This window comes from Argentina anserina, chromosome 4, assembly GCF_933775445.1.
Source record: "Argentina anserina chromosome 4, drPotAnse1.1, whole genome shotgun sequence".
Classification (NCBI taxonomy): Eukaryota; Viridiplantae; Streptophyta; class Magnoliopsida; order Rosales; family Rosaceae; genus Argentina; species Argentina anserina.
Window position 1 is genome coordinate 2605316 of NC_065875.1, and position 12789 is coordinate 2618104.

The window sequence follows — 12789 nt, forward strand, 5'->3', positions numbered from 1 at the left end:
GTTATTTATCTGAACTGCTGAATCCGTTTTTGTATCGGACTATTTGTATTTCAATTTACTTGCCCCTAGTTTGTTTCATATGATCAGTTTTGACAATGGTACTCTTGTTGTTTTCTAGTGCTTTAGGGTATTGGAACTCCCAGATTTGATTTGCTGATTATTCCTTGGTCAACCTACATTTTAGCATGCCTGAAAATCTCATCTCATTTGTTGTTCCACGTTCCTATGTAACTTGGCAATCACATATATAAGATTTACTGAACATTATAGGATACATTGCATTAGAACAGCTCTCTGTAAGCGTAGACACTAAGGTGACATATGGTTACATTTGTAGACTATAATTCTCAGTGAAAACTCCAACATATGGTTACTTTGGTAGACTAAAATTTTCAGTGAAAACTTAGTCTACCAATGCACGGAGTCGGCTTTACTTTAGACCAAATTTTCAGTGAAATCTCTAGTCTATCTACTTGACATATGGTTACATAAAACCATTAATGTACCGTAAACGAATCCAGGACTCGGCGACTTGAACCATTCCATTTTACTTGCTGACAATCATTCATTCCTATCCTGTCGAAAAGTTTGGATTCCATTCTTTATCCGATTCCCTTTTTCATATTGTTGTATTCTCCATTCTAAATTCCACTCCAGTCCTGGACATGCATCCATGACTATTGTCATGTGTAAGAGAATGGGGCCAACTCAGAACCAGTCAGATTCCCATGAGGGCTTGTCCCTGCAGAATGTAGAACAATCTACTAAGTAGCTTATGACATAAAGACGGATCCAATCATCCATGCATGAAAAATGAAGCGGAATTCGATATTCCATCTTTGTTTTGAACTTACGATACTCCTTTGCCAAAGACACAAGTTTTATGCTCTGCTTTTAATTGTACTGGTGAAAACAACACATGTAAAGTTTTATGTCCATTGATGGCCATCGAACGCTTTGGTTTCCGATCACTTGTATGAATATTTGTTGTATTACGGGTACTCAATGTCGGATGAGCCACAATCGATGAACAATATGGAAGCTGTTCACTTACCAGATAAATGTTGATCTTGTAACTTGTGGAGTCTCTACCTGTTTGAACGTTTTTTATTAGCTTGGCGTGATCTCCAGTCCTCAGTTTGCGATTTTGAACCGAATTCTAGATGTTGCACTTTTCTGTGGGTGGAGCTGGCCAATCTATGCATCATTTCATTGAGTTCGACGATGACAGAAAGGGTGTTCATTCACTCATATGGTTGCACATCTTCATTAAGCTCAGCTCAAACACCACTGTTAAAACAAAATTTGCACAGCTGAAAGCAGTGAATGGTGGAGTACGTGAAAGAGTTGCCAATAAACGAGAAGCAAATTAAGCTTAAAATTTAAGCACTGGCTGCTACCTTTCCGTTCATCATATAGACTGATCAGTTGCTGTGAATCCTCCATGATGTGAAATTATGAATGTTCCCAGGCATTTAGGTGAGTCATTTTACCAGTTAGCTAATACAATAGCAACGATCGAGCATATGTTCCTATGATAACTTGTTGATTTCTTAATTTGAGTTTTGGCTAACTATCTTCAGAAAATAGACAATTTACAACCATCACAAGTCGCAACATTACGACATAACCTTATAGCCTCGTTTTCGTTTAAACGAGTTCTGAGTCGTCTATGGGAGTCTCTATCACAGATATCTGAATCAGCACCAAAACAAATTTGACCTCCCCAAGTAATGAAGACCAATAGAAAATACAGTACATATATTACTCTACTTGTTTGAGCTGAGAGGGTTTATTTTCTGCCACATCAATCACCGAGGTTTTATGGCAAGTAAATTTCTCTACTCCTGTGACTATTTTAGGTGAGAAATCCAACGATAAACGTATACGTTCCAGCTAAACTAGGACAAAGAAACTAAGCCAGTGCTTCCCTATTTGCCAAAACTTACATCGATCAACTGAGAAGGCAGCTAATTGAGAATGATTTGCTTGGAAAGATCAACTGTAATAAACTAATTGATGACTTTGTCTTTACATTACACCCTCTAATCTGTTTCGAGTGAAAAGGGTGTCATTATATACTCCATAACAGTATGACGGTCCTTTACCACTCGAAATCAGACCGGTAATAGTAGAGACTTGAGATCATCGAGTCTTACTAACCTTATTGTGAACATTAAGGGTTTAAATTTACGAGTGATGCTAAGTAGTCCATATTTTGGGGAACCATGTAGAACCCACCTTAGGTGGCAACATAATGTGGCAAGCCATATCTCAAAATTCAATTTCTATTTTTCTTAATTGTGAAAATCTATTGTTTTTTACATTCTTAATTTTATCTTTTAATGTTTTTATTTACCTAATTAAAACTTAATTTTATGGGTAAATTATAAAAATATATAATTTCCCAATTTATATTAGAAAAATGTCACTACTTATATATTAATTATAAAAAAGTCATCGCATTTAAATAGAATTAGAAAAATGTCAACAAAATTAGAAAAAAATCATTTAAAAAATATTTTTTGAACTGTTTTGCCATTTCTCACTCTTTTTCTTATTTTTTTCCTTCTTTTTCTAATTTCGATCATAACTTTCCCGTCCGGCGATATATTTTGACGAAATTGGTACCGTTAGAAAGATCTTGCTCCCCTATTTCATTTGATATACTACCCACTCCGAATCGACCAACCGTAAAAGGCGCAACAACCATCGCAAAGAGTTGCCGCCATTGATGGCGGTACTCCAAGCAATTCCGGCGAAACCGAAGTTCAAGGTTCCCTAATTATAGCTATTCTCTTTATTATGAGCATACTTATACCAATCTCATTTGAATTTTAACAAAATTTCGCATATTTCCACATTTCCTCGGCATGTCACACCTACTGTCACAACCACTGTCACACTACCTCTTACACTAACTGTCACCTATTGTCACAACTGTTATCATACCCACTGTCACATAAGCTGTGACACTATCTATTTACACTAACTGTCACACACACTGTCACAACTTCTGTCACACTACTGTTACAACCACTATCACATTACCTATTACACTAACTGTCACACTTATTGTCACAACTATTGTCACACACATTGCCTCTGTCACAACCCATGTCACACTACCTATCACAACTTTTGTCTTAATCCATGTCACACTACCTATCACAACCCTTGTCACACTACCTGTTACAACCACTATCACATCCCATGTCACAACTCCTGTCACAACCTCTGTCACAACCCCTGTCACAACTTCTGTCACAACTAATATCACACTACATGTCACACACCTGTCACAACCTCTGTCACAACCAATATCACACTACATGTCACACACCTGTCACAACTCACAACCCCTGTCACAACCCTTATCACACTACCTGTCACAAACTCTATCACATTATATACATGTCACAACTACTGTCCCACTACAAGAAGAAGAAGAAGAAAACTGACTAGAAATAACGAACCTTTGTTTATTGTTGTGTGATCTTGAACTTCTCAAATCAACTTATACGATCCAAATATCAACATTAATGTGATGTCATAACCCAGCCACACTACTTGTAACACTACATGTCACACTGCCTGTCACACTAGCTATCACACTATAAAGTTAGTGTGATAGAAGTGACAGGTAGTGTGATAGTTTGACATCAATTTTCTATATAAAAAAAAAAGCTGCCCAATGGTGGCACTCAAAAAACTACTCTGGGCACCAAGTGAATTTCTGAGGTGGTCTAGACACCGCTCTGGGCTAAGCTTAATCAAATCTTCTCCGACAAGGAAAACCGACGCGCCTCCGACGTCACTTTGTCCTGCATTATCCGTCTTCTAGTCTTCCGACATCGAACCTGTCTCGTCGATCCTCTCCTTCCTCAACAGATTTGATCTGGCGCTCGTCTCCAAGCTCCAGTCTTCGACTCTCGGGTCTTCGGGTTAGATTTGCAAATCGAGGACGGCGGATGCGGTGAAAATCTAACGAGGCCTTCGATTCCACGACATATAAATCGGGTATGGAAGGGTAGAATCATGTCGAGGGCGGAGTCTGCTCTCTGCTGCGGTAGAAGATTAGAGAAGAATTTGCATAGTTTTGACGTCAGGCGCCGAGAGAGGAAGCTATGGGTGACCAGTTGCACCATTGACATGCGACAAGAGGCCGGCCGGTAGATCTCACCAGAGATCTCCGAACATAACGTTGTTGAAGGTGAGGGACGGCGAAGCCTTCTTCAATAGTGAGGTTTGACGAGAAATGAGGTTTTAGGGTGACGAAAATGGGAGGGATTGATCGGAGGATTGGAAGTGGTAGAGGCAAGCCGGCACGTCGAGGAGGGAGAAGTCGGAGAACGACGATGATGAAGGCGCCGCATTTCACCGAGTTTAGGATCAAATCTAGTGGTAGTGATTGTAATTTTCACAAAACTTCAGGGCAACGGTCTAACAAATTTAGTTACGTGACTTATTTCTAATTTTTAAATATTGTTTGATGTTTTTCTAATTACTACATTTAAAATAGATTTTTTTATAAGAAGCCCTAATTTTATCTGTTTGACCTCGACCTTGTTTTTGGTCTTCTCTGCTTTCAACCCTCCCACTAATCCTCACCTGATCAACTCTTCCCTCCCTCTAATCCTGAATTTATCAACTCATATATTTGATTCAAGATTAAGGAAGAATTCAATAAACATGATGAACCCTAATTAAACCCATATTTCCCTAAATACTTATTCTATACATGATATTAGAAAAAACATAGTTCGATTTAGAGACTTTTCATATCGGCAAAGCTCTTATAACGATGTTTGTGAAGAAACCAAAATCAATTAGAGATCAAATGAGCTGATCAATTAAAGAGGAGGTGATGTTATTGAGGGGAGATTGGCATCAGAGGAGAGAAAACTCATGAAAGTATGTGTGTTGAAGAAGGCATGCAGCAAATTAAATGAGAAGAGGCAAGAAAGTCAAAGAAGGCATGCAGCAAATTTAATGAGGAGAGGTAAGAAAAATCAAACATGGCTGCAACAATTAAGACTTTTGCTGCCTCTCTAATTCAAAGGAAGAAATTTGTGCAAAAGAAATCAGCATTAAAGGAGGAAGAAGATATGCAATTAATGCAAAAGATATGCAATCCTTATAGAAATCAGAATTCTGGCACTGCAGATCATCCAACTTTGATGAGCTCCCCTGGACAGCTCAGAATGATTGAGAAATTGCATGATATATGGATGAAAAGCCACGGAAGTCTAGTTGAAATTGCCAGTTGGAATCATCTCAATATCTATTTTCTAGAGAAAGTTATGGCCACAACAAGGCACAAATGTCAGATCTGCCGAATCTAGGAAACCTCAACCAATTTGGTTTCAACTTTGTGGACTTTGTGGCCATCATCCCTTGGGCTTCTTCCTCTATATATAACACCATTAGACTCAATTTTATTTACCAAAGAGGAGTGTCCAGTTGCTCTCTACTTATGGCCTATGAAAAAAATCATATAGACCATCAAATTGCTACTTACCTTCGATTATTTTGCGCTATTTGATAACGATAATTATTAGATTTGGGCCATTTGGCTATCTACGTGCGGGGAACGTCTGGAATGCACCGCGGTGCCGGCTACACAGCTCTTTTGTCCCATTACGTGGCAAGTTACGATTGGCGCAGGCTGCTGAGGTCGACCTCTAGATCTCCACGTGGGCGCCAGTTCGGCAAAAACTCACTGCTGTCATTTTTCCGGCGCGGCTCGACGAAGCCGACTAAGGTGTAGTAGTGTGTGGAGGTGTGGAGGAGAATATTCACCTCACAAAATTTGAAATAGCCAAAACTCAGATTCTTAGTGAAAATAGGGCCGCCTCGTGCACTTGCACTCTCCGCTTGAAGAGGTTCCGCCGCCGTCGAATGGAAATCAGCAAATTTTTGGGAGCCCACGAATGATGCAGATCTGGTAATCAAGTGCACTCCAGATTGAAAGGTTAGGAACTTTGAATTTTCGAAATTGTACGGCATTGTTTATCGAAGGCCCTTATTGTTAATAATTCACCTTTCTTAGTTATAGCATCGTTATTGTTTGAATATCATGTTTCAATGTTCGTCTGAAGTAGGTTTAATCGAATCAGGTCTCGATGGCCGATTGAGGAGATCAAGATCAGTGTTGAAATGGTGGAGAAGGGAGACCGCGACGATGGTCTACATTTTCCGAGAACAAGTACAACCACCGCTTGACGAATGTCGAGGCGGACGGAGATGCCGAGACTCTGGACAACGAAGAATATACGGAGTTGCCTCAAGTAGGAGGGTAACCAGAAAAAGGATCAAGCGATGCTCTTACTGATTAATCTGTGATTACTTTGTGATTAATTTGTACGAAGTGTCACCAATATTTGGGAAATTGGAAACAAAAAACATATTCGCAGTAGAGTTAAAAATGTGTTGGGTATAAGTGGTATAACTGTTGACTTAGTTGTTGAATTGAAGTCCTATATGCCGGAAACTAATTGCAGGTCCATTGGGCGAAATGAGAGCAGCTGGAAGGAGGGAGACAGACATTCTGATGAGGAGGTATATTATATGGCATAGGTCGCATGAACTCTATAATTAGTTAACTTTTTGTGAAATGATGCAATAATCTTGTATTCACACGGCTGAATGTGTTGTATGGTCCATAGCAGGATGTTGTTATGTCCGGGGAGGAGAACAATGAGGGCTATGTGAGTGGTACTGATCCAATTATATCAGGTTGTGGTTGGTAAGTCAGAAATTTCATTGCCCATTGTTTTTTTCTGTAGCGTCCGCAATATTTGAGAGTTATATACTTTTGAGACTTTGTTGTTTCAATCGATCATGTTAATCAAAGATGTTTTATGCTTTGTTTGATATATTAGTTGAGATTGGTTCATTTGAACGGGTGAGGAGGAAGAGTGTGAGTGACTTGTATTCTCTGATTTTGTAATTATGCTCTATATATATATATATATATATATATATATATATATATCTGTTCTTGTTGTTGATGCTTAATCAATAGTTTGTTCTCCCAGTGGTGGTGCATAGGCTTAGTTCAATTGGGTTTTTATAGCCTCTGCTTCCCTTGCTACTGTGAGTGATTATTTGAATCTGAAATTGTGCCATTCTTCAGTATTCATTTTGAATTTTTGTTTTGTGAGTGAGTGACTTCTATACATGATTTGGTGTTTTCCTGAGATTATACTTCTCTTAAGGTTGTGCCGTTTTCATTGCATTTGGAATTAGTCGTATGATAATGAGGTCCTTGTTATTGATTCGTCAAGAGATTTGGGTGTTTGGTTCTTTAATTGCTCTTCATTTACTGCATTTCCCTTCTTTTCTTTTTTTTTAAATTTCTTTTCATGGAGTTTTTATCTTGATTCAACTCATTCAAGTATACAATTTTGTCTACAACAGGTGTCCATATTTTCATATCATTTCTCTACTTTATTTGTTTTTAACCTTATGATTGAAGAATTAGATCCATTAAAAAAGCTTTGTTTTATTATGCTTCTTTGGCCTTTTATGCATCAGTTCACTTTAGCTTAGATACATGTACATCCCACAGTAATGCTCCATTTAAAATGGTCTCAGAGTTGCAAAGCTAATTGGATGTTACAGTAAGCTCTCCACATCATATATTGAAGTTTTTAGTACATGGGTGTTCTGGAACCGAAATTAAGGTGTTTATACATGTTTGAATAACTTTGCAAGTAATACACCAGCATATTGAACATACAAGTGCATTTCTTTGATTTATGGATTAATTGAAATTTATCCCTGTCAAGATTTTTCAAGGAATCAAGTGAGGAAGAGGGGTCATGCAGAGAAATTGATAAAATACCAGGAACACCATTTCTCATCAGGCAGTTTTCATCAAATACGTTTTCGATGCTGCATAAGCTAAAGTTCAGTCTCTTATATTGATGCCTTTTCTCTGAGTTCAATCTTGCTCAGAAAGGAGATGCTCCATAATTCTATGTAGTGTGTTATACCAGGCTTTTCTTTATGTATTTGTGCTGTTTTTAACAATGCATGAATCTTTCAAAACATTTTAATGCTCACCTTCAAAACCTTTATAATAAATTTCATCAAATGCATTCAAATTTGAGTTCCGACATATTCTTTTGGAATGTATGCCACTATAGGCTTTTGTTGATTATGTTATCTGGAAACTAAGTTGAACTACATTCCTTCACTTAAACTGATTAACTTTAGAACACTTTCTTTAAAAGACACTCTGGTTTTCAACTTGGCATTCTTACAATCCTATGTTGTAACTGAAATTCAATGCATGTGTGGCCTTCCCTTACATAGTGTTGTTGTAAGTCTTGTTACATTGATATTAGTTAGTGTGGTAAGCTTTCGTCTCCTTGTTTCATAACATGGTTCTACTTTGCAAGAGGAACATTCAACTATCATATGGTCTCTGGTATGTGTTTTCTTTTAGTGGAATGAACACCTTTTGCAGGTTTGTTACCCCTCTCTTTATTATGTATCTGATGTGATCGATATTGGGTGTCATCTGTTGCCATGTTCCTATGACTATTGTTATTATATTCTTATGTGGAGGAGGGGAACACCTTTCCCAATTAACCCTATGTTCCTGATCCATATTACTGAAATAATTCATTTGATTGAGATACATGCATTTGTGTCAGTACTCAGTACATATATATTTTTATTTTAATAAAATTCTGTTATGATCTGTTAGGGCTCTCAAGGTGGAAGGTGGAGTGGTCTACTAATTCCAGCATGGATGAATGACTTAAAGTATGTAGGTAGATGATATTGAATACTCGCACTTTGAAAATTCTCATACTTGTCTCTTCTTTTTCAGCAGAATCTTGTATTTCATCTCCTACAATAGAAATAGCTTACTGTAGCAAAATCTTTTCAGTTTTCCCTTTTGTTTTTTTTCTTACAATCAGTATATCTTAGTCGGATTTATAGTATATAATGCAACATCATCTTTGTAGCATGATCTTATTGGTCTACTCAAATTGGTGATGGTGATTATGCATGGTTCACTCTCAGCTAGCATTTCATATGGGCATGAGAGATGGTTGGAGCTAGATAGTCGTGCTAATTGTGTTACTACGAAGTATGAATACACTGGCGAAATTCTTTGACTCATTGGATGCCAAACTTCAATGGAAGTATGAATTTTGTGATTTTGATGAAGCACTCAAAAAGCAATGGTTTGCAATAAAGCTTCAGATTATATGGTCTATTCCAAAGACGGGTTTCTTAGAGGAATTTTTGTTAACACTTGTGTTATTGACAGTTCGTGTGACCATTATGTATGAAATTCAGGTATCTGACCTCCTGTTTTGTGAGCTTAGTAGCTTCTGATTGTAGTTTGCAACATGTGACATTTGATATGTATGTGACTGATGTTTGAATGTGAATGGGATCATGAGCAAGAGCAATTAACATGTCTAGATCTTTCATTGAGAGTAATTATCTTTAACAAAAAAAAAGGAAAAATTATCAAGGTGAAGACCGTGAAGTACTCACTTTAGTCACTTATGTATAGAATAATCTAAAAAAGATGAAGCATCAACGAAAATGGGAATCAAAGTTGGAATCAAAGGTTAATATACATTATATCACACCTTAGGCCTCGCAACCCCGACGGTCGGATACGATCGATCTACACCATACGATGCATCCGACGTATTTATTAAGGACCCCCAACAAAATTGCGTAGGATTTGGATGTCGTTGAGCGGTCTGATGCATCAATCAACGGTTATATCATGTTTCTATCCATATTTGACCGCATTTGACCACGACCTCCGCTTTAGGGGTTCCGCGAGGCAGCACCGCACGTTGTACAGGAAAAAATAGGCCATTCCACTGTGTCGGGCACGTCGCCCCCCTTAGGGGGGTTTAGGGTGGGTTAGCGTTGACCGAAGAGTTCGACGGCCGAAGGAGGCCCGATTGGGACCAAATTTTTACACGACACCCACGTAATATCAAGGAACACATCGACTGGCCCCGATCGTCGACCTCTATCCTGTAATTAAAAAGTATTTCAAGATCTCCCCATTTTCCTACTAAGCAAGCTATCTACGTTACTAAACAATAGGTCACACCTTGGGCCTCGCGATCCCGACGATCAGATATTGTCGATAGGTACCATACGATGCGTCTGACGTATTTATTAAGGACCCCCGGTAAAATTGCGTATGATTTGGATGTCGTTGGGCCACCGATGCATCGGTCAACGGTTATATCATGTGTATATCCATATATTGACCGCATTTGACCGTGACCTCTGCTTTAGGGGTTCTGCGAGGGAGCACCGCACTTTGTACGGGAAAAATAGGTCGTTGCACTGTGCCGAGCGCGGCCCTCCGCCCCCCTCTGGGAACATCGCCCCCCTTAGGGGGGTTTATGGTGGTTTAGCGTTGAGCGAAGAGTCCGACGGCCAAAAGAGGCCCGATTGGGACCAAATTTTTACACGATGCCCACGTGATATCAAGGAAGACATTGGCTGGCCCCGATCGTTGACCTCTGTCCCGTAATTAGAAGTATTTCAAGATCCCCCAATTTTCCTACTAAGCAAGCTATCTAGGTTACTAAACAATAGGTCACAACTTGGGCCTCGCGATCTCGACCATTGGATATTGTCGATCGGCACCATACGATGCGTCTGACGGAAAAATTTCGTAGGATTTGGATGTCGTTGCGCCGTCTGATGCATCAGTCAACGGTCATATCATGTTTATATCCATATTTGACCGCATTTGACCGCAACCTATGCTTTACGGGTTCCGCGAGATAGCACCACACTTTGTACGGGAAAAAATAGGTCGTTCCACTGTGTCGGGCGCGGCCCTCCGCCCCCCTCCGGGCACATCGCCCCCCTTAGGGGGGTTTATGGCGGTTTAGCGTTGACCGAAGAGTCCGACGGCTGAAAGAGGCCCGATTGGGACCAAATTTTTACACGACGCCCACATAATATCAAGGAAGACATCGGCTGGCTCCGATCGTTGACCTCCGTCCCGTAATTAAAAGTATTTCAAGATCCCCCAATTTTCCTACTAAGCAAGCTATCTAGGTTACTAAACATTAGGTCACACCTTGGGCCTCACGATCCCGATGATCGGATATTGTTGATCAGCACCATATGATGCGTCCGACGTATTTATTAAGGACCCCTGGAAAAATTTCGTAGGAATTGGATGTCGTTGGACCATCCGATGCATCGATCAACGGTTATATTATGTTTATATCCATTAAATGACTTTATATCCAAGGGTTCATGTTATGTGTAAACACGTGTGTCAAATTTTGTATCACTCAACCGGACAAATTGAATATGGGTGAAGGAAATTGAAATAAAACAAAATATAAGAGTAATATGGTAACAAATGCACCCTTTGATGATGCACACCCTTTCATAAAGCAATCCAAAAAAAATCATTTTCAAATGATTCCAACTCCAAGATGATATATATAACATGGTGCGTTCTGGAATGAGCCCTCCAAGAGCCCAACCATTTTGGACAAACGGCGTCAATTTATCCGTCACGGTTAAATTCTACGTAAAAGTTTTACTGTGAGTTTCACTGTCTTGCACCAAAACACATGTTATGTCGCACCTGAACATGAGTTGGGATCAAAAACCCATTCATCTTTATTCGAATCAAAAACTTGATGAAAACCCAGGGGTTCTCCATCTCCCTCTCCTCTCTTTCGCCCATCCTCCACCTCAATCTCCCCCATATCCAACGACCCCTCTGCATCTTTGACACCATCCAATCACTTCCCTGATGCTCCCACTATGTTAATTATCCGAGAAACCAAAAACTTGAAACCGTGCATCCCACCATCGTAAGTCTCTTGGGTACTTTCGGATTGATACCTGCAATCAAATTATCTTCAAAACTGCAATAGATCCAACAAGTAAGATTGCAGAAGGCCATGAAACCCCATTTTGTATATTGAACAAGCTTTCCGGAGTTAAACCCAAAAGAAGAAGAAACGACGGTGTTAAACCCAGAAAAAGAAGAAGCTTAGAGCTAGTTAGACACCAATCCGAGAAGTTGATGATAGAATCGGATTGGGCTCACCAAAACGTGGTCTAGAAAATTGTCGAAACCTTGGGAAGTCGGCATATACTACAATCCCCAACGAGACTGTGAATTGAATGGAACTAGCTTTTTGCCACACCCAGATTGCCCATTTGTGTAGCACGTAATCTCTAAATACACCCGGGTTGAATTAATAAGGACACATACCCATCTTCAGCTAATCGAAAAAGAAATTGAACACGTAATGGAAAGAAAGGTCGGGCCTTACCCAAAATCGGAGATTGGAATTACTAAAACTCAAAGGTCTTGCCGGAATTCCAAAGCCCGACGATGGTGTTGAAGAACAGACAAATAAATCCTGGGTCAGACTGATAAAATTTAAAGGAAAAGCAAGTTTGGATTGAAGAAAGGAGGTTAGGCTTACTGAACACGAGGGAACTCATGGAATCGCCGGAATCCTTCATTAATTCGATTTGTCTCAAACCCGATTACTCAAGGTCTCATTACCAAAAAAAAAAGACTCAAGGTCAAAGTCAGACTTACTCAAACTTATCCACCCCCACGTGCTTAACCCGTGCAGAAAAAAAAAATTCCGAAACGTCTGAGCGTTTAGCGGACGTCTGCGGGACACCCCGCATGGACCAATCCCGCGTGGCCACGTCATCAAAATGACTTTTGGGCTCTCGGAGGTACGGCGCATAGCAGAATGCTCCATATAACATCTACGCACTTCAATTAAA

The 12789-nt window shown here is 39.5% G+C and overlaps 1 long non-coding RNA gene across 2 annotated transcripts; it reads left to right on the forward strand.

Moving 5' to 3' along the window:
- The first annotated feature begins 6666 nt into the window (after positions 1–6666).
- LOC126791871 (uncharacterized) lies at positions 6667–9427 on the forward strand. Of its 2 annotated transcripts, none has more exons than XR_007671876.1 (3): positions 6667–6748; positions 8720–8786; positions 8985–9427. It is a non-coding gene; the product is annotated as an uncharacterized LOC126791871 (long non-coding RNA). The 2 variants fall into 2 exon arrangements; XR_007671877.1 differs by having other exon boundaries at positions 9043–9427.
- Positions 9428–12789: the final 3362 nt, after the last annotated feature.